At 39.7% G+C, this 20429-nt stretch overlaps 1 protein-coding gene across 3 annotated transcripts in view; it reads left to right on the forward strand.

Moving 5' to 3' along the window:
- LOC108544490 (cytospin-B-like) overlaps positions 1 to 20429 on the forward strand; it is a 121096-nt gene that overhangs the window by 17125 nt on the left and 83542 nt on the right. For 2 of the 3 annotated variants that reach the window (XR_001889862.1, XR_001889863.1), the window contains exon 2: positions 12391 to 12539. The exons of the other annotated variant lie outside the window; for it this stretch is intronic. The gene's annotated coding sequence lies outside the window, so the exon portion shown is untranslated. The remainder of the gene's footprint in view (positions 1 to 12390; positions 12540 to 20429) is intronic. 3 annotated transcript variants of the gene reach the window in all.

A 20429-nucleotide genomic window follows, 5' to 3' on the forward strand; every position in this document is an offset into this window, starting at 1 on the left:
TTCCTTCCTTCCTTCCTTCCTTCCTTCCTTCCTCCCTTCCTTCCTCTCTCTCTCTCTTTCTCTCTTTCTTTCTTTCTTTCTCTTTCTGTCTTTCTTTCTCTCTCTCTCTTTCTCTCTCTTTCTTTCTTTCTTTCTTGCTTTCTTTCATAGCAAGACCCTTTCTTTTTCTCTCTCTCCTTTCTTGCAAAAAAGCGGTCTTAGGCCTGCTATGTTAACTCTTTTCTGCAATATTTTCCTCTTGTGTTCCTCAGAAAAGGATGGACACTGTACCTAGAAATTACTTCTCCCAGCCAGATGGTCATGAATTTTTCACCCTCTCTGAAGAAAGAACACATTTGTGTTAAGGTGGAACTGTCAGTAGCGAACATTTCCTGATGTTGGATAAAGCCATAGCATGGCACATGCTCAACAGCCTTGAGAGGGTGTCAGTGACAGAGCACGGAGGGACTACTCAACCATTCAAAATTCTTTTTCTCTTAACTGGTCTTTAATTAGCCACTTACAAATGGCAGTGGCCCATCATCCCGCACAGAGATCTGCCACTTCCCTTCTAGCTTTCCCACAGAGCCACCCTGATCACCCCAGTCGGTGGTGTTGGTCTCTCTTCCCCAAACTGCCATCGGCTCTGCTCACAGGGCCGTTCATCACTAGCTTCTCTTCCACGATTTTATTGGATAGTTTTTGTTGCCTTATTGTGTATAATCTTCCACAAGATTGGGAATTCCTTGAGGAATGAACAGTAAGTCATAGTTATATACCCCATGCCTCCCTGCAGGGCGACATGCATAGAGTTGGTGCCTATTAATGTTTTTGGAAAGAACCGCTAGAAGGAAGTAGGAAGCAGCCTCTTCTTCATTCTAGTCACTGCTTCACATGCAGCTGATTTTTATTCTGTGTTGAGGGTGGTGATATAAAACACCAAGCTGACATTACCTGTTTGAGTTGTCTGAGTTCTGTCTGCAGCAGATGGTGTAATTAAATGTTTTAGTTTGAAAGGCTTTTCAATTTCATTCAACCTGAGTGTGGGCTTAGACTGTCAAATCATCTTTTCTAACTCTAAAGGCTGTATCTAGTCAGCCTGTATCTAGTTTCTTCCCTTTCGCTGTTTTTTAATTTTTTTTTGAGACGGAGTCACACTCTGTTACCCAGGCTGGAGTGCTATGGTGTGATCTTGGCTCCCTGCAACCTCCGCCTCCCTGGTTCAAGCGATTCTCCTGCCTCAGCTTCCCAAGTAGCTGGGACTACAGGCATGTGTCACCACACCTGGGTAATTTTTGTATTTTTTGTAGAGACTAGGTTTCACTGTGTTGGCCAGGCTGGTCTTAAACTCTTAACCTCGTGATCTGCCTGCCTCAGCCTCCCAAAGTGCTGGGATTACAGGCGTGAGCCACCGTGCCCAGCCCTCCCTTTCCTTGGTTTTAGACCTTAGGTGTGAGGAATTGAATTAATTATATTCTCATTCTTAGCCCTTTATCATCACTGGCCCATGCAAGGCCCTCTGTTGTTTTGCTTGTTCATGCATTTGTTGGTTCATTTTACTCATTCCATTTTATCCCACTCTCATTCTCTTCTCCCCATAGACAGCTATTCTAATGAGGTTCATATAATGCTTTTGTGTATATACAGTTGACCCGTGAACAATGAGGGGGTTAGGGGAACTGGTTCCCTGCACAGTTGAAAATCTGTGTATAAACTTTGACTCTCCCAAAACTTAACTACTGACAGCCTACTTTGACTGGAAGCCTTACCCATAGCATAAACAGTCAATTAACATTTATTTTGTGTGTGATGTGTATTATATACCGTATTCTTACAATAATGTAAGGTAGAGATAAGAAAAATCTTATTAAGAAAATCATCAGGAAGAGAAAATGTACTTTTCATTAGTTCCTTGGAATTGGATTATCATAAAGGTCTTCATCCTTGTCATCTTTCTGTTGAGTAGGCTGAGGGGGAGGAAGAAGAAGAGGGGTTGGTCTTGCTGTCTCAGGGGTAACAGAAGTGTAAGAAAATCCACATATAATTGGACACAGGCAGTTCAAACCTGTGCTGTTCAGAGGTCATGTGTATACTGTTTTGTTTGCATATATATATATATATATATATATTTTTTTTTTTTAAGACAGAGTCTCACTCTGTCACCCAGGCTTGAGTGCAGTGGCGTGACCTTGGCTCACTGCAACCTCTGCTGCCCAGGTTCAAGTGATTCTCCTGCCTCAGCCTCCCGAGTAGCTGAGATTACAGGCACCTGCCACCACGCCCAGCTAATTTTTGTATTTTTAGTAGAGACGGGGTTTCACCATATCGGTCAGGCTGGTCTTGAACTCCTGACCTCATGATCTACCCGCCTTGGCCTCCCAAAGTGCTGGGATTACAGGTGTGAGCCACCATGCCCGGTCTGTGTGCATATCTTTTTAATTTACATGAATGGTGTCATGTTCTAGCCTTTTTTCTGTATCTTAGCATTGTCACTCACCATCCATTCCTGTTACTCGGTGACTCTGGTCTTAGTGTCCACCACATTTTGCCCATCACGTCTCCTGGAGATAGACACCCAGGTTGATTCCCACTCCCAGTAATGCTGAATGAACCTCTAGAACATGTTTCCTTATGGATCATGTGTGAGGATCCTTTGGGATTTAGACCCAGGAATAGGACTGCCTGGTCGTGGTGTGTGCCTGTACTTAATATAACCAAGTACTGCCAGATTGCTCTCAAGGGTGGCTGCACCACTACCTTCCCCAGCAGCACACAAGGATTCCCAAGGCCCTGATCTTCGCATGCACTTGGTATCATTCAGCTTTCTAGACTTCAGCAGTCTCCCTCTATTTATTTATTTATTATTTTTTGAGACAGAGTCTTGCTCTGTTGCCCAGGCTGGAGTGCAGTGGTGTGGTCTCGGCTCACTGCAAGCTCCACCTCCCAGGTTCACGCCATTCTCCTGCCTCAGCCTCCCAAGTAGCTGGGACTACAGGCACCTGCCACCACGCCCGGCTAATTTTTTGTATTTTTAGTAGAAACAGGGTTTCACTGTGTTAGCCAGGATGGTCTCGATCTTCTGACCTCGTGATCCGCCTGCCTTGGCCTCCCAAAGTGCTGGGATTACAGGCGTGAGCCACCGTGCCTGGCAGCAGTTTCCCTCTTTTTATTTGTATCTCTTTGATTACTACTGAACTTGAGAATGCCTTTATATATGCTTGTTATCTTTTTGAGTTTCCGTTGACATAAGTTGCCTGTGCATATTCTTTCCCCATGTTTCACCTGGAATCTCTGATTAGACTGTTTTAGACATTAGCCCCTTGTTGATGTTTTCATGGTGCACATAGTTTTTCCCGACATGTTATATGTCAGCTTTTTGGTTGGTACCTGTGTTGGATAAAAATCCTTAATTCTATAACCTGAATAGTCAATCTGCCTCATGAACTTCTTTAGTTTTACCTTTTGACATGTCTGTTGACAACATCCAGTAATCAAGATATTTCACATAAAAATCCAGATTCCTAGTCTCTCTTGAAAAAGTGAAAGGTATTTCAGTCCTGGCTAGGGTGACTGAGGGGTGAGTTCCTGCTGTTGCTAGGGCCTGGGCTGCCTACCTACCTGTCCTCACTCATTCTCTTGACCTCCTGGTCACTAGTGTCATTTGACTTTATGACCAGCTGCTGCTGTATGTGAGGCAATACCTTGAGGATAAATAAGCAAGGTGATGATGTTCCCAAGATTGCTTGGATATGGTTATGGGGTGGATGGACTCGGCGTTGAGAACACAGTAGTGGCTGCTGCGTCTCATGACACTATTGGATGGGCGTTAGCATGGCAGTAGAATACTGATGGACTGTGTGCACCCTCTTTCAGCAGTAATTATTCATTCTTTTCAACCTTTTCTGGATCAGCTCATTCCTTTTTGCCAAAAAACAAACAAAAAAACCAAAAAAACATGGTTTAGTGAAATTGCATGTGAGCAAGAGTTCTAAACGAGGGATCTGAAAACTTTTTCTGTGAAGAGCTATAGAGTAAATATTTTAGGCTTTGCAGGGCTGTTCGTTCCCTTGGAACTACTCAGCTCTGCTCCTGTAGTGTGAAAGCTGCCATAGGCGATATGTAAATGAATATGGTCTCTTCATTTGGTCTGGATTTGGACTGCAGACTGTAGTTTGCTGATCCATGTTCTAAACCATAGTCTTAGACTTAATTTTGTCTTCCTTCTCTTGTTTTTAAGGTGCAAGGTTATACATAACATTCTGCTAATGAATACATGGTAAGTACCTACTAGGTACTAGGTGCTGAGATTATAGTGATGGACAAGACACAAATCCAGTCTGTTCAGCTTAATGTCTGGGTGGGGAGACAGATGAGGGAGCAGGCAGTTACTAAAGAGGATGGCAGGCCAGGACACGGGAGAGCACAGAATAATTGGGCAGCAGAGATTGGGAGCAGAGCATGTCAGGTAAGACTTTCTAGAAGAAGGTGATGTCTAAATGAAGGGGGAAGAGGGTGAGGCAGGAAAAGGCAAAGGTCCTTTTGAACTTCATCTGCAAATTCCGTGAGGTGAGAGTTTAGCTCAATATAGCTGGAAAGTTGGGATTGGGTTCTGTGCTGATAGCAGGAATGACAAGACAGAGACTGAATAAAAAATCCGCGCACGGAATCGTGAATGCTTAAATAATCTAAGGTTGATGGTGATAACTCCTATGCTATTCAAATGTGTCAGAAAATAAGCAGAAACATGGAAAGCATCTCAGCTAATTTTACAAAGTTAAAATAACCCTGATAAAGAGCAGTATATGGATACTGGGGTTTAGAAATCTTCAAAAAATGAATAAAAAGAGAACAGTATAAGCCCCAAAATGTAAATTATAGACCAAATTTACATGTGATATGTATACAAATATCTTAAATAAAATAGCAAAAGGAGGTCAGCAGAATATTAAAAGAGCAATAAACTTTGACCAAGTAGATTTTACTCTAGGAATTCCAGAATCATTTGCTATCAGGGCATATGTTAGTTTAATACGAGGAGAAAGTTTAATAGGTTTCCGTTTTATTAGTTTAACAAAATGGGGTAGCTATATAATCGTCTTGAGAGATTCTGGAAAAGCACTTAGAATTTGACTTTAAATCTTGTCATTTCTTGAAAGACTTTCATGCATTGTGCCTTCAGATTGTACAGCATGGCTGACTTTACTACTTTTAAATTTCTCTGGCAAATCTTTGCCCATTATTTCTATAACTTTTCATTCATCATGTCCTTTGTGAATCCATTCTTGTTTACTCTATGTGGAATAAAATGTTCTCTTCCTTCTAGTTCAGTAATTCTCCATTCTTGCATTTCAATTGGAATTTTCAGTTTCTCTCAATTGATTGCCTTTTTTGAGAGACAGATTAGGCACTGGAGATACAAAGATAAAGAAGACAGTACTTAGGGTTTTTTCTCTTTACCCTCTGACTCATTTCCTACCCTTCCATATTTCTCTGTCTCAGAGGGAGATGATTCCTACAAGCTTCATTTTGCAGTGTCCCTTGTCAACTGTCTCTGGCCAAGTATTGTTAGTAGGAAGCACTAGTGGGAGATTGAAAGGTGGGAGGAAGGGAGAAGCCAGGGATTTTCCCCCTTGTTTTCTGCTTTGCACAGTGTCTCTAGGGCGGTCCCAGCTCCAGCCAAGGACTCTGACACTGGCTTGTGGACTCTGATACTAACCCCTCCTCCTTTATCCTTCCAGCTTCATGGGTGGCAGATGGGGTCCCACTGTTGCCAGTCTCTGGGTTGGCGCACCATCCCAATTGGCTTTTTAGTCCTGCCCTAAACCTTGTAATTAGTTCCCATATTAAATTCCCTCTATTGAACTGCTTCTCTTGAATTCTGTTTTCCTTATTAAACCTTGCTCAATGCAGATAAAAACCCCACTTTTGTGTGTGCACAATCTCATAGGAAAAGTGGACATTAAAATGACCATAAGTTTTGTCTGTTCAGTGTTCTGTCTTCCGTTCTTTTGGAAGTAGACTTTGGGCACAGCAATTGGGCCATGACCCAGAATGAGCCAATCAAAATTTGGACATAGGCACACACAGAGAAAAGATGATGTGAAGATGCAGGGAGAAGATGGCCACCTGCAAGCCAAGGAGAGAGGCCTGGGACAGAGCCTTGCCTCAGAGCCCTCAGAAAGAACCAACTCTGCTGACACCTTGATCTCAGACTCCTAGTCTCCAGAACTGTGAGAAAATCAATTTCTATGCTTAAGCTCCCCAGTTTGTGGTACTTTGTTCCAGCAGCTCTGGGAAAGTACTATACTACCTGTCCTCCCAGCCCCACCCAACCACTAATCTACTTTCTGTCTCTATAGATTTCCCTATTCTGGACATTTCCTATGCATGGAATCATAATCTGTAGTCATTTGTGACTGACCTCTTTCACTTAGCATAAGGTTTCTGAGATTCATCCTTGTAGCATGTAGCTGGATGTCACTCCTTGCATGGGCAGATAATATTCTAGTGTATGGATATACCACATGTTATTTACCTGTTCATCAGATGGTGGGCATATGGGTTGTTACCACCTTTGCTGTTATGAATAATGTTGCTATAAATGCCCATGCACAAGTTTTTTATGTGAATATATGTTTTCATTTTTCTTGGTTATATACCCAGGAGGAATATTTCTGGGTCATATGGTAACTCTATATTTAATAGTTTGAGGAACTGCGAGACTGTTTTCCAAAGTGGCTGCATCACTTTACATTCCCAACAGCAGCGAATGAAGTTTCTGATTTTTTCACATCTTTACCTGGCTTTTTATTCTAGCTATCCTAGTGGGTATGAAGTGGTATCTCATTGTGGTTTTGATTTATATTTTCCTGATGACTGGTGATGTTGAGCATCTTTTCATGTCTTTATTGGCTAATTGTGTATCTTCTTTAGATAAGTGTATATTCAAGACTTTTGCCCATTTTTGAATTGGGTTGTTTTGTTGTTGTTGTTCTTGAGTTGTAGGAGTTATTTATATATTATGGATATTAAATCTTTATCAGATACATGTAATTTGCAAATATTTTCTTTCTTCCATTATGTGGGTTTTCTTTTAATTTTCTTTTTTTCTTTTTTTGTTGATGTGTAATAATGATACATATTTATGACGTATAGAGTGATAATTTGATACATGTATGCAATGTGTAATGATTGAATCAGGGTAATGAGGATATCCATCATCACAGACATTTATCATTCCTTTGTGCTGGGAACATCCAAAATCTCTTCTAGCTTTTTGAATGTGTACAATAAATTATTGGTAACTATACTCACCCTACAGTACTATAGAACATTAAAACTTACTCTTCTCATATAGCTGTACATTTTTATCCATTAACTTTTCCCAAGCCTCCCCTTCTAATTCTATGACTCCATTTTCTTTTTAGCGCCCATGTCTGAGTGAGAACATGCACTGTTTATCTTTTTGTGCCTTACTTATTTCATTAAATATAATGTCCTCCAGGTTCATCCATGTTGCTGGGAATGACAGGATTTCATTATTTTTTAATGGCTGAATAGTATTCTATTGAGTGTATATGCCACATTTTCTTTATCCATTCATCTGTTGATGCACATTTAGATTGATTCCCTATCTTGGCTGTTGTGAATAGTGTTGCAATTAACATGGGAGTGCATACATTTCTTCAGTATACTGACTTCCTTTCCCTTGGATAGATACCCAGTAATAGCGTTGCTGGATCATATGGTAGTTCTATTTTCAGTTTTTTGAAAAACCTCAGGCCGGGCGCGGTGGCTCAAGCCTGTAATCCCAGCACTTTGGGAGGCCGAGACGGGTGGATCGCGAGGTCAGGAGATCGAGACCAACCTAGCTAACACGGCGAAACCCCATCTCTACTAAAAAATACAAAAAACTAGCCGGGCACGGTGGCGGGCGCCTGTAGTCCCAGCTACTTGGGAGGCTGAGGCAGGAGAATGGCGTAAACCCGGGAGGCAGAGCTTGCAGTGAGCTGAGATCCCCCCACTGCACTCCAGCCTGGGCAACAGAGCGAGACTCCGTCTCAAAAAAAAAGAAAAGAAAAACCTCAGTATTACTCTCCACGATGGCCTTTACCAATTTGCGTCCCTACCCATGGTGTGTAGGAGTTCCCTTTTCTCCAAATCTTTGCCAGCATCTATTATATTTGGTCTTTTTGATAATAGCCATTCTAACTGGAGTGAGAGGATATCTCATAGTGGTTTTGATTTTTGTTTCTCTGATGATTAGTGATGGTGAACATTTTTTCATACTTGTTGGCTATGTTATACTTGCAAGACTCCCAGAATAGCCAAAACAAACTTGAAAAACAAGAACAAAGTATAGGATGACTCATGCTTCCTAATTTAAAAATTTATACAGTAATAAGTAATCAAGACAGTATGGTACTGGCAAAATGATAGTGACATTTGTATGTCTTCCTTTGAGAATGTCTATTCAGATCTTTTGCCCATATAAAAACCAGATTATTTGCTTTTTTGCTGTTGAGTTATTTTAGTTGCTTGTGTATTCTGGATACTAGTCCCTCGTTGGATGAATAGTTTGCAAATATTTTCTCCTATTCTACAGGTTGTCTCTTCATTCTGTTGATTGTTTCCTTTGCTGTGCAGGAGATTTTTAGTTTGATAAAGTCCTGTTTTCCATTTTGTTTTGTTGCCTGTGTTTTTGAGGTTTTAGCAATAAAATATTTGCCTAGACCAACGTCTTGAAGCGTTTTCCCGTATGTTTTCTTCTAGTAGTTTTATAGTTTTAGATCTTACATTCAAGTCTTTAATTCAATCTGAGTTAATTTTTGTATATGGTGAGAGATAGTGGTCTAGTTTTACTCCTCTGCGTATGAATGTCCAGTTTTCCTAGTACCATTTATTGAAGGGGTGTCATTTCCCCAAAGTGTGTTCTTGATGCCTTTGTCAAAAATCAGTTGACTATAAATATGTGGATTTATTTTTGGGTTCTTTATTCTGTTCCGTTGGTCTATGTGTCAGTTTTCTATTAGTACCATGCTGTTTTGGTTACTGTTGCTTTGAAGTCAGGTAGTGTGATGCCTCCAGCTTTGTTCTTTTTGCTTAATATTGCTTTGGCTATTTTGGCTTTCCATTTCTTGATGGTGTCCTTTTTTTTTTTTTTTTTTTTTTGAGACGGAGTGTGGCTCTGTCACCCAGGCTGGAGTGCAGTGGCCGGATCTCAGCTCACTGCAAGCTCCGCCTCCCGGGTTTACGCCATTCTCCTGCCTCAGACTTCCGGGTAGCTGGGACTACAGGCGCCCGCCACCTCGCCCAGCTAGTTTTTTGTATTTTTTAGTAGAGACGAGACGGGGGTTTCACCATGTTAGCCAGGATGGTCTCGATCTCCTGACCTCGTGATCCGCCCGTCTCGGCCTCCCAAAGTGCTGGGATTACAGGCTTGAGCCACCACGCCCGGCAGATGGTGTCCTTTCAAGCACAAAAATTTTTCATTTGGTAGGTACAATTTACCCATTTTTACCTTAGTTGCTCATGCTTTTGGTGTCATGTCTAAGAATTCTTTGTCAAACCTAATGTTTTTAAGATTTACCCCTATGTTTCCTTCTAAGAGTTTTACAGTCTTAACTCTTATGTTTAAGTCATCAGCTCATTTTGAATGAATTTTGCATATGGTGTGATGGAGGGTCCAACTTCATTTTTTTTTAAATGTGGCTATCTGATTACCCCAGACCTATTTGTTGAAAAGAATGATCTTGTTGACCTTTCTGAAAATCATTTGGGCTGGATGTGGTGGCTCATGCCTGTTATCCCAGTACTTTGGGAGGCCAAAGTGGGAGGATTGCTTGAGCCCAGAAATTCAAAATTCAAGACCAGCCTGGGCAACATAGTGAGATTCTAAATCTACAAAAAAAAAGAAAGAAAGAAAGAAAAAAAATAGAAAAGCACTTACCATAGATGTTTAGGCTTGTTTCTGTACTCTCAATTCTATTCCATTGACGTGTATGTATGTATGTATGTATGTATGCGGCTTTGTGCCAGTACCATGCTGTCTTGATTACTGTTGCTGTGCTGTAACATTTGAAATTGGCAAGTGAGTCATCCTATATTTTGTTCTTGTTTTTCAAGTTTGTTTTGGCTACTCTGAAGGCCTTGCAATTCCATGTGAATTTTAGAATAATCTTTTCAATTTCAACAATGAAGTCATCTGGTTTTTTTTTTTTTTTTTTTTTTTTTGAGATGGAATTTTGCTCTTGTTGCCCAGGCTGGAGTGCAATGGCACAATCTTAGCTCACTGCAACCTCTGCCTCCTGGGTTCAAGTGATTCTCCTGCCTCAGCTTCCCGAGTAGCTGGGATTATAGGCATGTGCCACCACTGCGGGCTAATTTTGTGTTTTTAGTAGAGATAGGGTTTCTTCATGTTGGTCAGACTGGTCTCGAACTCTCGACCTCAGGTAATCTGCCCACCTCGGCCTCCCAAAGAGCTGGGATTACAGGCATGAGCCACCGCCCCCAGCCTCATCTGGGATTTTGATAAGGATTTTGTTGAATTTATAGATCAATTTGGAGAGCATTGCCAATGCTAAGCATTTTGATCCATGAACATGGGATAGTTTTTCATTTATTTAAACCTTTAATTTCTTTTAACAGTGTTTCATAGCTTCTAGAGTATAAGTTTTGCACTTATTTGGATAAATTTATTTTGAGTGCTTTTATTCTTTTGATGTTATTGTAAATGGAATTATTTTCTTAATCTCATTTTTGGGTTCACTGCAAGTGTATAGAAATATAATAGGTTTTTGTATATTTGTTTTCTATCCTGCAACCTTGCTGAACTTATTTATTAGTTATCATAGTGTCTTAGTAGTTTCCTTAGGATTTTCTAAATATAAGATGGTATCACCTGTGAATAGAGACAGTTTTGTTTATTATTTCCAATCTGGATGGCTTTTCTTTCCTTTTGTTGCCTAATTACCCTAATTATGGTTTTAATATGCCTTAAAATAGAATAATATGCATTAGAATAGAAGCTCCAGTACAATGTTTAATAGAAGTGGCAGAGCAGACATCCTTGTCTTCTTCCTCATCTTAGGGGTAAAACATCCTGTCTTTTACCATGAAGTATGATGTTAGCTGTGGGTCTTTAGTACTTTCCCTTTATCAGTTTGAAGAAGTTCCCTTCTATTCCTATCACGAAAGGGTGGTGGATTTTGTCAAATGCTCTTTCTATGTCTATTGAGATGATCATATGACTTTTATACTACTGATATTAACAGTTGACTTTCAGATATTAAACTTTTTTTTTTTTTGAGACGGAGTCTCGCTCTGTCGCCCAGGCTGGAGTGCAGTGGCGCGATCTCGGCTCACTGCAAGCTCCACCTCCTGGGTTCACGCCATTCTCCTGCCTCAGCCTCCCGAGTAGCTGGGACTACAGGCGCCCGCCACCTCGCCCGGCTAATTTTTTGTATTTTAGTAGAGACGGGGTTTCACTGTGTTAGCCAGGATGGTCTCGCCCTCCTGACCTTGTGATCCGCCCGCCTCGGCCTCCCAAAGTGCTGGGATTACAAGCGTGAGCCACCGCGCCTGGCCCAGATATTAAACTTTTAAGCCAACCTTTCATTCCTTGAATAAATCCCATATGGTCATGGTATACAATTCTTTTCACATGTTGCTGAAATTGTTTTGCTAGTATTTTGTTGGGGATTTTCATATCCATATTCAGAAGAGACACCTGTGAGTAGTTTTCTTTTCTTGTGATATCTTTGCCTGATTGAGGTATCAGGGTAATAACTGGTCTCATAAATGAGTTGGGAAGTATTCCCTCCTCCCTCCCTGCAACCTTGCTGAACTTGTTTATCAGTTATCATAGTGTCTTAGTAGTTTCCTTAGGATTTTCTATAAGATCGTATCACCTGTGAATAGAGATCTGTTCTTTTTTTTGGAGGAGTTTGTGAAGAACTGATGTTAATTTATATTTATAAGTTTGAAATAATTTCACAGTGAAATCTTCTGGGTCTGGGATTTTCTTTGTGGGTAGTTTCTTGATGGCCAATTCAGTCTCTTCCCCTTGTTATAGCTCATTCAAATGATCTCTTTCTTCCTGAGTAAATTTTGGTAGTTGATGTGTTCTTAGGAACCTGTCCGTTTCATCTAAGTTTTCTAATCTGTTGGCACAACATTTGTGTGTAGTATTCTTTTCTAATCCCTCATTAGTAATGTCCCCTCTTTCATTTCTGATTCTAGTAATTTGAGTCTTCTCTCTTTTTTGTCAGTCTAGCTAAAAGGTTTGTTAACTTGGTTGATTTTTTCAAAGAACTAGCTTTTGGTTTTATTTATTTTTTCTATTGTTTTTCTACTTTTGATTTCATTATTTTTTGCTATAATCTTTATTGTTTCCTTCTTTCTGGTTGCTAGGAATGATGCAGCTACAAGCCAAGGAGCACTTAGGGTTCCTGAGAACCACTGGAAGCTGGAAGAGACAAGGGAGGATTCTTTCCTAGAGCCTTCACAGGGAGCATGGCCCTGGACTCACCTTGATTGCAGGCTTTTAGCCTCCAGAACTGGTAGAAAATACATTTCTGTTCTCTTAAGCCATTCAATTTGTGGTAGTTTGTTACTGTAGCCTGAGGAAACTAATACAAACATTTTAATTCTTTTATTTATTTTTTCATTGTGTTTATGTGGGTTACTTTATACTATCTAGGGTTTAACATGTATATCTTAACTTACCAGAATCTACTTCAGATTTATAATTTAATTCTAGTTAGATATAGAAATGTTATTCCTATGTAGTTCTATTCTCTTCTCCCCTTTTGTGGTATTTTGTATCACGTCTATTAATATTACAAACCCAACCGTACTATTGTTGTAATTATTATTTTTAAATTTTTTAAAATTTTATTTTTAAGTTCCCTGTTGTTATATTACTTTGCTATCTATAGTCATTTCCTTAGTCTAATAACAGCGTTGTTCCAACTCTCTCTTTTGTGCAGTTATATGCAAATATGTTGCAAGTATATTTCTATATATGTTATAGCTTCAACAATAGGCTTTATATATAATATTTTATACAATTGCTTTTTAAATCAATTCAGAGAAGAAAGGAAAAAATATGCATTTTTAGTGTCATAGTTACAGAATAACCTTTACTGGTACGCTTTGATTTTCTGTGTGAATTCAGATGACCCTCTGGGGTCACTTGCTTTCAGCCTGAAGAACTTTCTCTAGTGTTTCTTCTAAGGCAACAAATTCTCTACTTTTGTTTCTCTGGGATGTCTTTTTTTCACCTTCATTTCCTGTCACCCCCTCCCCCATTTTTTTTTATTGTGGTAAGATACATATAAAATTTACCATTTTAATCATTAAAAATTTTTTAAAAAGTTTTGTGCTCTCACCAGCCTTGGTCCTTCATATCTTTCTCCTTCTCAGCAGCAATCTCTTGTTGCCTGCTTAATTATTTTTTGGTTTTGCTTTTTGTTTTTGTTTTTTTTTTTGAAACAGACTCTTGCTTTGTTGCCCAGGCTGGAATGCAGTGGTGTGATGTTGTCTCACTGCAACCTCTGCCTCCCGGGTTCAAGCGATTCTTGTGCCTCAGCCTCACAAGTAGCTGGGATTATAGGTATATGCCACCATGCCTGGCTAATTTTTGTATTTTTAGCAGAGACAGGATTTTGCCATGTTGGCCAGGCTGGTCTCAAACTCCTGGTCTCAAGTAATCTGCCCACCTTGGCCTCCCAAAGTGTTGGCATTATAGGCGTGAGCCACCGTGCCTGGCCTCCTGCTTAATCATTTTTTATTTTTATTTTTTATTTTTTGAGACAGAATTTTGCTGTTATTGCCCAGGCTAGAGTGCAGGGCGCAATCTCGGCTCACTGCAACCTCCACCTTCCAGTTTCAAGCGATTCTCCTGCCTCAGCCTCCCAACTAGCTGGGATTACAGGCGCCCACCGCCACACCCAGCTAATTTTTTTGTATTTTTAGTAGAGACAGGGTTTCACCATGTTTATCATCTTTTTTTTTTTTTTTTTTTTTGAGACCGGAGTCTGGCTCTGTTGGCCTGGGCTGGAGTGCAGTGCCAGACTCAGGCTCACTGGCAAGCTGCGCGGCCTGCCTGGGTTTACGCCATTCTCCGCCTGCCTCAGGCCTCCGGAGTAGGCTGGGACTACAGGCGCCCGCCACCTCGGCCCAGGCTAAGTTTTTTGTATTCTTTAGTAGAGAACGGGGTTTCACGCGTATTAAGGGCCAGGATGGTCTCAATCTCCTGACCGTTTGTGATCAGCCGTCTTGCCTCCCAAAGTGCTGCGGGATTACAGGCTGAGCACCGCGCGCGGCCCATGTTTTATCATTTTAAGTCTAACAGTTCAGTAGTATAAAGTATCATTTAACTGTTGTACAACCCTCAGCCGCGCATCTGTCTTGGCAGAAGTGACTTTTTATCTTGCAGAACCTGAAATTCTGTACCCTCATTCAGCCAATAACTCCACCATGATACTCCCTCCCTCAGCCCTTGGAACCACTGTTTTACTTTCTATCTCTGATTTGAACCACTCTAGGTATTTCATACAAGTGAAGTAATACAGGTATTTGTCGCTTTTGTGGCTGGGCTTTTTTCCACTTAGGGCATAGTGTTCTCAGGTTTAGGCCATGTTGTAGCATGTATCAGAATTCATTCCTGTTTTGATACGAATAATATTCCATTATGTATACATATACCACCGATTTTATTTATTTAATTTGTTGATGGACCCTTGGGTTGCTTCTACCATCTTGCTATTGTGAATATGCTGCCTATGAACATGGATGCACAAATAACTGCTTCAGAGCCCCGCTTCAATGGCTTTTGGATGTATATTTTGAAAGATAGCCTTGTCGTATATAGGAATTTTTTTTTTCCTTTGAGGCACTTTTAAATATGTTATCATTCATTGTTTTGATGAGAGGTCAACTGATGTCTATTATTGTGGTTCTTTTATAAGTGAGGTTTCTCTTATAACTTTTTCTCCTAGCTGCTTTCAAGATTATTCTGTTTTTGACTTGTAGCATATTTACCATGGCGTATCTGTTGTGGTTCTTTTTGTATTTATCCTACTTGGAAATCATTAAGTCCTGATTGTATAGGTATTGGCTTTAAAAAAAAATCTAGAAGTTATTGGCCATTATTTGAATAGTTTTTTCTTCCTCTTTTTCTTCCCCCGTCTCATCTCCTTCCGGTACTCTCAGTATGCCATATGTTACATGTTATTAATGGTGTGCCACATTTTGCTGAGATTGTGTTCATTTTTCTCATTCTTTTCCTCCCTTTTTTGTTTTTTCCATTTGAATAATGTCTATTGATGTATAAATTTGTCTCACTAAAGTTTTTCTTCTGGCCAGTTCAAATATAGTTTTTCAAATATGATTCAAAATAGGCAGTCTCAAATATGAAACCGTTCTTCGTAGTGGAATTTAAATTTAGTTATTCTACCCTTTTAACTGCCAGAATTTCCGTTTTAATTATATTTATAATTTCTTGCCGTTTATTGATATTCTCCATTTGGAGTAATGTTGTTATGATACTTTCCTTTCCTTTTTTAATCACGCGTTTTCTTTAATTCTGTGGACATATTCTATAATGGTTACTCCAGAGTCTGTTAAATCTGATAAAGCTGTTTGCCTCACTTGCAGTTTCGCCTTGTCTGCTTCACCCGTCATACCCACCCTATTCAATAAGCCACAGAAAGTATGGTTCTACTTCCTTGTTTCTTTTTAAAAGGCCCTCATATATATAGCTACAGCATATACTGTGTGTATATATGTATATAACTGTAGTATGTGATATATACACCATAAATTACATATGTCGTGTGTGTGTATATTATTGTATATATATATACGTATTTTTTGAATCTCGCTGCTGTTGCCACAGGCTGGAGTGTAGTGGGGCCGATCTCGGGCTCACTGGCAACCTTGCTCCTGGGTTCAAGTCATTCTCTCCTGGCCTCAGCCTCTGAGTAGGCTGGGATTACAGGCATCGCACCACCACACCTGGCTAAGTTTTGATTTTTAGTAGAGATGGGTTTTGCCATGTTGGCCAGACTGGTCCTTCGAACTCCTGACCTTCAGGTGATCCACCCACCTCAGTGTCCAAAGTGCCTGGATTACAGACGTAAACTACCACTCCGGCTATATATGTAGTATTATATATATATATACTATTTTTTTTTTTTTTTTGGTTGGAAACTGGAATTTTCAGATACTCGTGTTGTAAGGAAGTCTGAGATTGGCTTCCCACCCTCTGGAGCCTCTTGTTTGTATTTGCTTTGTGACTGCATAGATTATTTTAATGAAGTTGATTTCCCCCTTTCTTGGTTCATTTGTCTTGCTATAAAGGAATACCCAAAGCTGGACAATTTATAAAGAAAAAAGGTTTATAGGGCTCATGGTTTTCTAGGCTGTACAAGAAGCCTGGCATCAATATCTGCTTCTGGCGAGGGCTTCAGGCTGCTTCCACTCATTGCATAAAGGGAAGGGGAACCAGTGAGATCACATGGTGAGAGAGGAAGAGAGAGATGGGGGAAGGTGCCAGGCTCTTTTTAACAACCAGTTGTTGTGGGAACTAAGAGTAAGAACTCACTAATTCCTGCAAGAATGGCATCAAACCATTCAGGAGGGATATGCCCCCATGACTCAGACTCCTTCCAATAAGGCCCCACCTCTAGTACTGGGTGACAAATTTCAACACGAGATTGGTGGGGCCGAACAAACCATATCCAAACCACAACACCCGAACAGTGTTAAACCCCTCATGTTGCTCCTCAAGGAGGCACAGCTTTGGGTGTGCTTCTTGTCAGCCTCAAATGACAGTGATATTGACAGGGCTGTCTTCCTCAACAGTTAATCACATTGAACAGCTGTTGAGCTCCACTAATTGTTTGCTGATTGCTCTCTTGTGTTTAACAATGCCATGGAGCATAAAAATTGCCTAAAAACTAATACAATTAAATTCTGGCCCTTTAAATAATTTCTAAAGTTAGTGTTTGATATTCTTTTTTTTTCTTTTGAGATGGAATCTCGCTCTGTCACCCAGGCTGGAGTGCAGTGGTGCAATCTTGGCTCACTGCAACTTCCACCTCCCAGGTTCAAGTGATTCTCCCGCCTCAGCCTCCTGAGTAGCTAGAATTACAGGCATGCACTACCGCACCCAGCCATTTTTTTATATTTTTGGTAGAGACAGGGTTTCACCATGTTGGCCAGGCTGGTCTCGAACTCCTGACCGCATGATCTGCCCGCCCCACCCTCCCAAAGTGCTGGGATTACAGGTGTGAGCCACCGCATCCACTTTCCCCCAATTTTTTACTGAAAAAAATTCAAACCTATAGAAAAGTTGAAAGAATAATGCACTGAATTCCCATATACCTTTCATCTAGATTGACCAAAGTGCTGGGATTACAGGCATGAGCCACCACGACCGGCCTTATAGATCTTATTTTGGCATCAAGTGTAAGAATTCTTTGCCTCGCCTTACATCCCAGAGATTTTCTCCTATTTTTCCTTTCTTTTTTTTTTTTTTTTTTTTTTTTTTTGAGATGGAGTTCTGCTCTTGTTGCCCAGGCTGGAGTGCAATGGTGTGATCTTGGCTCACCGCAACCTCCGCTCCCTGGGTTGAAGCGATTCTCATGCCTCAGCCTCCCAAGCAACTGGGATTACAGGCACGTGCCACCACACCCAGCTAATTTTGTCTTTTTAGTAGAGATGGAGCTTCTCCATGTTGGCCAGGCTGGTCTCAAACTCCTGACCTTGTGATCCACCTGCCTTGGCCTCCCAAAGTGCTGGGATTACAGGCGTGAGCCACCGTGCCCAGCCTTTTTCTAAATGTTTTATAGATGAACATTTTATGTTTAAGTCGTTGAGTCATTTTGAGTTAATTTTTCTGTAGGGTGTGAGATTCAGGTTCATCTTTTTGCCTATGGATGTGCAATGACTTGACACCATTTAATGAGAAACATATCTTCCCCCTTTGAAGTGTTTTAGCACCTTTGTCAGAAATCATTTGGGCTTATTTGTGTGTGCTTCTTTCTTAGTTCTCTATTTGGTTGCATTGATCAATGTCTGTCCCTCTGTCAATATCACAGTCTTGGTTACTGTTGCTATGTAAGTCTTGAAACTGGATAGACTGATTTTTCCCACTTTATTTTTCTTTTCCAAATTTGTTTTAGCTACTCTAGTTCCTTTGCCTTTCCATATACATTTTAGTATACTTTTGTCTATATCTATATAAAAATTTTCTGGGATTTTGGTAGTAATCATGTTAATCTGTGTAATAATTTGGATAAAATTGACATCTTTATTACATTAAGTAATAATGTAATAAAGATGTAAGCACAGTATATTTCTCTCTATTTAAGTCTTCTTTGGTTTTTTTTTNCTTGGCCTCCCAAAGTGCTGGGATTACAGGCTTGAGCCACCGCGCCCGGCCCATGTTTATCATTTTTAAGTCTACAGTTCAGTAGTATAAAGTATATTTATACTGTTGTACAACCCTCACCGCCATCTGTCTGCAGAACTCTTTTTATCTTGCAGAACTGAAATTCTGTACCCATTCAGCAATAACTCACCATTACTCCCTCCCTCAGCCCTTGGAACCACTGTTTTACTTTCTATCTCTGAATTTGACCACTCTAGGTATTTCATACAAGTGAAGTAATACAGTATTTGTCCTTTTGTGGCTGGCTTATTTCACTTAGCATAGTGTTCTCAAGGTTTAGCCATGTTGTAGCATGTATCAGAATTTCATTCCTTTTTGATACTGAATAATATTCCATTATGTATACATATACCACATTTTATTTATTTATTTGTTGATGGACCCTTGGGTTGCTTCTACCATTTGGCTATTGTGAATAATGCTGCTATGAACATGGATGCACAAATAACTCTTCAAGACCCCGCTTTCAATGCTTTTGGATGTATATTTTGAAAGATAGCTTTGTCATATATAGGAATTTTTTTTTTCTTTGAGCACTTTAAATATGTTATCATTCATTGTTTCTGATGAGAGGTCAACTGATTCTATTATTGTGGTTCTTTTATAAGTGAGGTTCTCTTATAACTTTTCCTCTAGCTGCTTTCAAGATTTTCTGTTTTTGACTTGTAGCATATTTACCATGGCGTATCTGTTTGTGGTTCTTTTTGTATTTATCCTACTTGGAAATCATTAAGTTTCCTGATTGTATAGGTTATTGCTTTAAAAAAAAATCTAGAAAGTTATTGGCCATTATTTGAATATTTTTTCTTCCTCTTTTTTCTTTCTCATCTCCTTCCGGTACTCTCAGTATGCATATGTTAATGTGATTAATGGTGTGCCACATTTTGCTGAGATTCTGTTCATTTTTCTTCATTCTTTTCTCTTTTGTTTTCATTTGAATAATGTCTATTGATGTATATTTGTCTCACTAAATTTTTCTTCTGCCAGTTCAAATATAGTTTCAAATATGAGTTCAAATACAGTTCAAATATGAACCTTCTCTAGTGAATTTTAAATTTTAGTTATTCTACCTTTTAACTCCAGAATTTCCGTTTTATTATATTTTATAATTTCTATGCCTTTATTGATATTCTCCATTTGGAGTAATGTTGTTATGATACTTTCCTTTCCTTTTTTAATCACGCTTTTCTTTAATTCTGTGGACATATTTATAATGGTTACTCCAGAGTCTGTTAAATCTGATAACTGTTTGCTCTCACTTGCAGTTTCCCTTGTCTGCTTCCCCCGTCATACCCCACCCTATCATAACCACAGAAAGTATGGTTCATACTTCCTTGTTTCTTTTCAAGCCTCATATATATATACACATATATGTGTGTATATATGTATATATGTGTATGTGTATATATACACACATAAATTTACATATGTGTGTGTGTGTATATATATGTATATATATATATTTTTTGAATCTCGCTCTGTTGCCCAGGCTGGAGTGTAGTGGGGCGATCTCGGCTCACTGCAACCTCTGCCTCCTGGGTTCAAGTCATTCTCCTGCCTCAGCCTCCTGAGTAGCTGGGATTACAGGCATCCACCACCACACCTGGCTAAGTTTTGTATTTTTAGTAGAGATGGGGTTTTGCCATGTTGGCCAGACTGGTCTCGAACTCCTGACCTCAGGTGATCCACCCACCTCAGTGTCCCAAAGTGCTGGGATTACAGACGTAAACTACCACTCCCGGCCTATATATATATATATATATATATATATATACACATTTTTTTAACATTAAAAGGACCACACTGTAAGTATTGTTACGTGACTTATTTTTTCACTAACAGCTAATCTTTAAGATCTTTCTATATCATTACATGTTAGTTGCCACCTCTTTCTCTTAAATGGCTATTAGTATTGTGTAGTTTAGATGAATCATAATTTAGGGCATTTACTTTTGGGCATTTGAGTTGTTTCTAATTTTTCACTCTTACA

The sequence above is a fragment of the Rhinopithecus bieti genome, unplaced genomic scaffold, assembly GCF_001698545.2.
Source record: "Rhinopithecus bieti isolate Rb0 unplaced genomic scaffold, ASM169854v2 scaffold_26813, whole genome shotgun sequence".
In the NCBI taxonomy this organism is placed as follows: domain Eukaryota; kingdom Metazoa; phylum Chordata; class Mammalia; order Primates; family Cercopithecidae; genus Rhinopithecus; species Rhinopithecus bieti.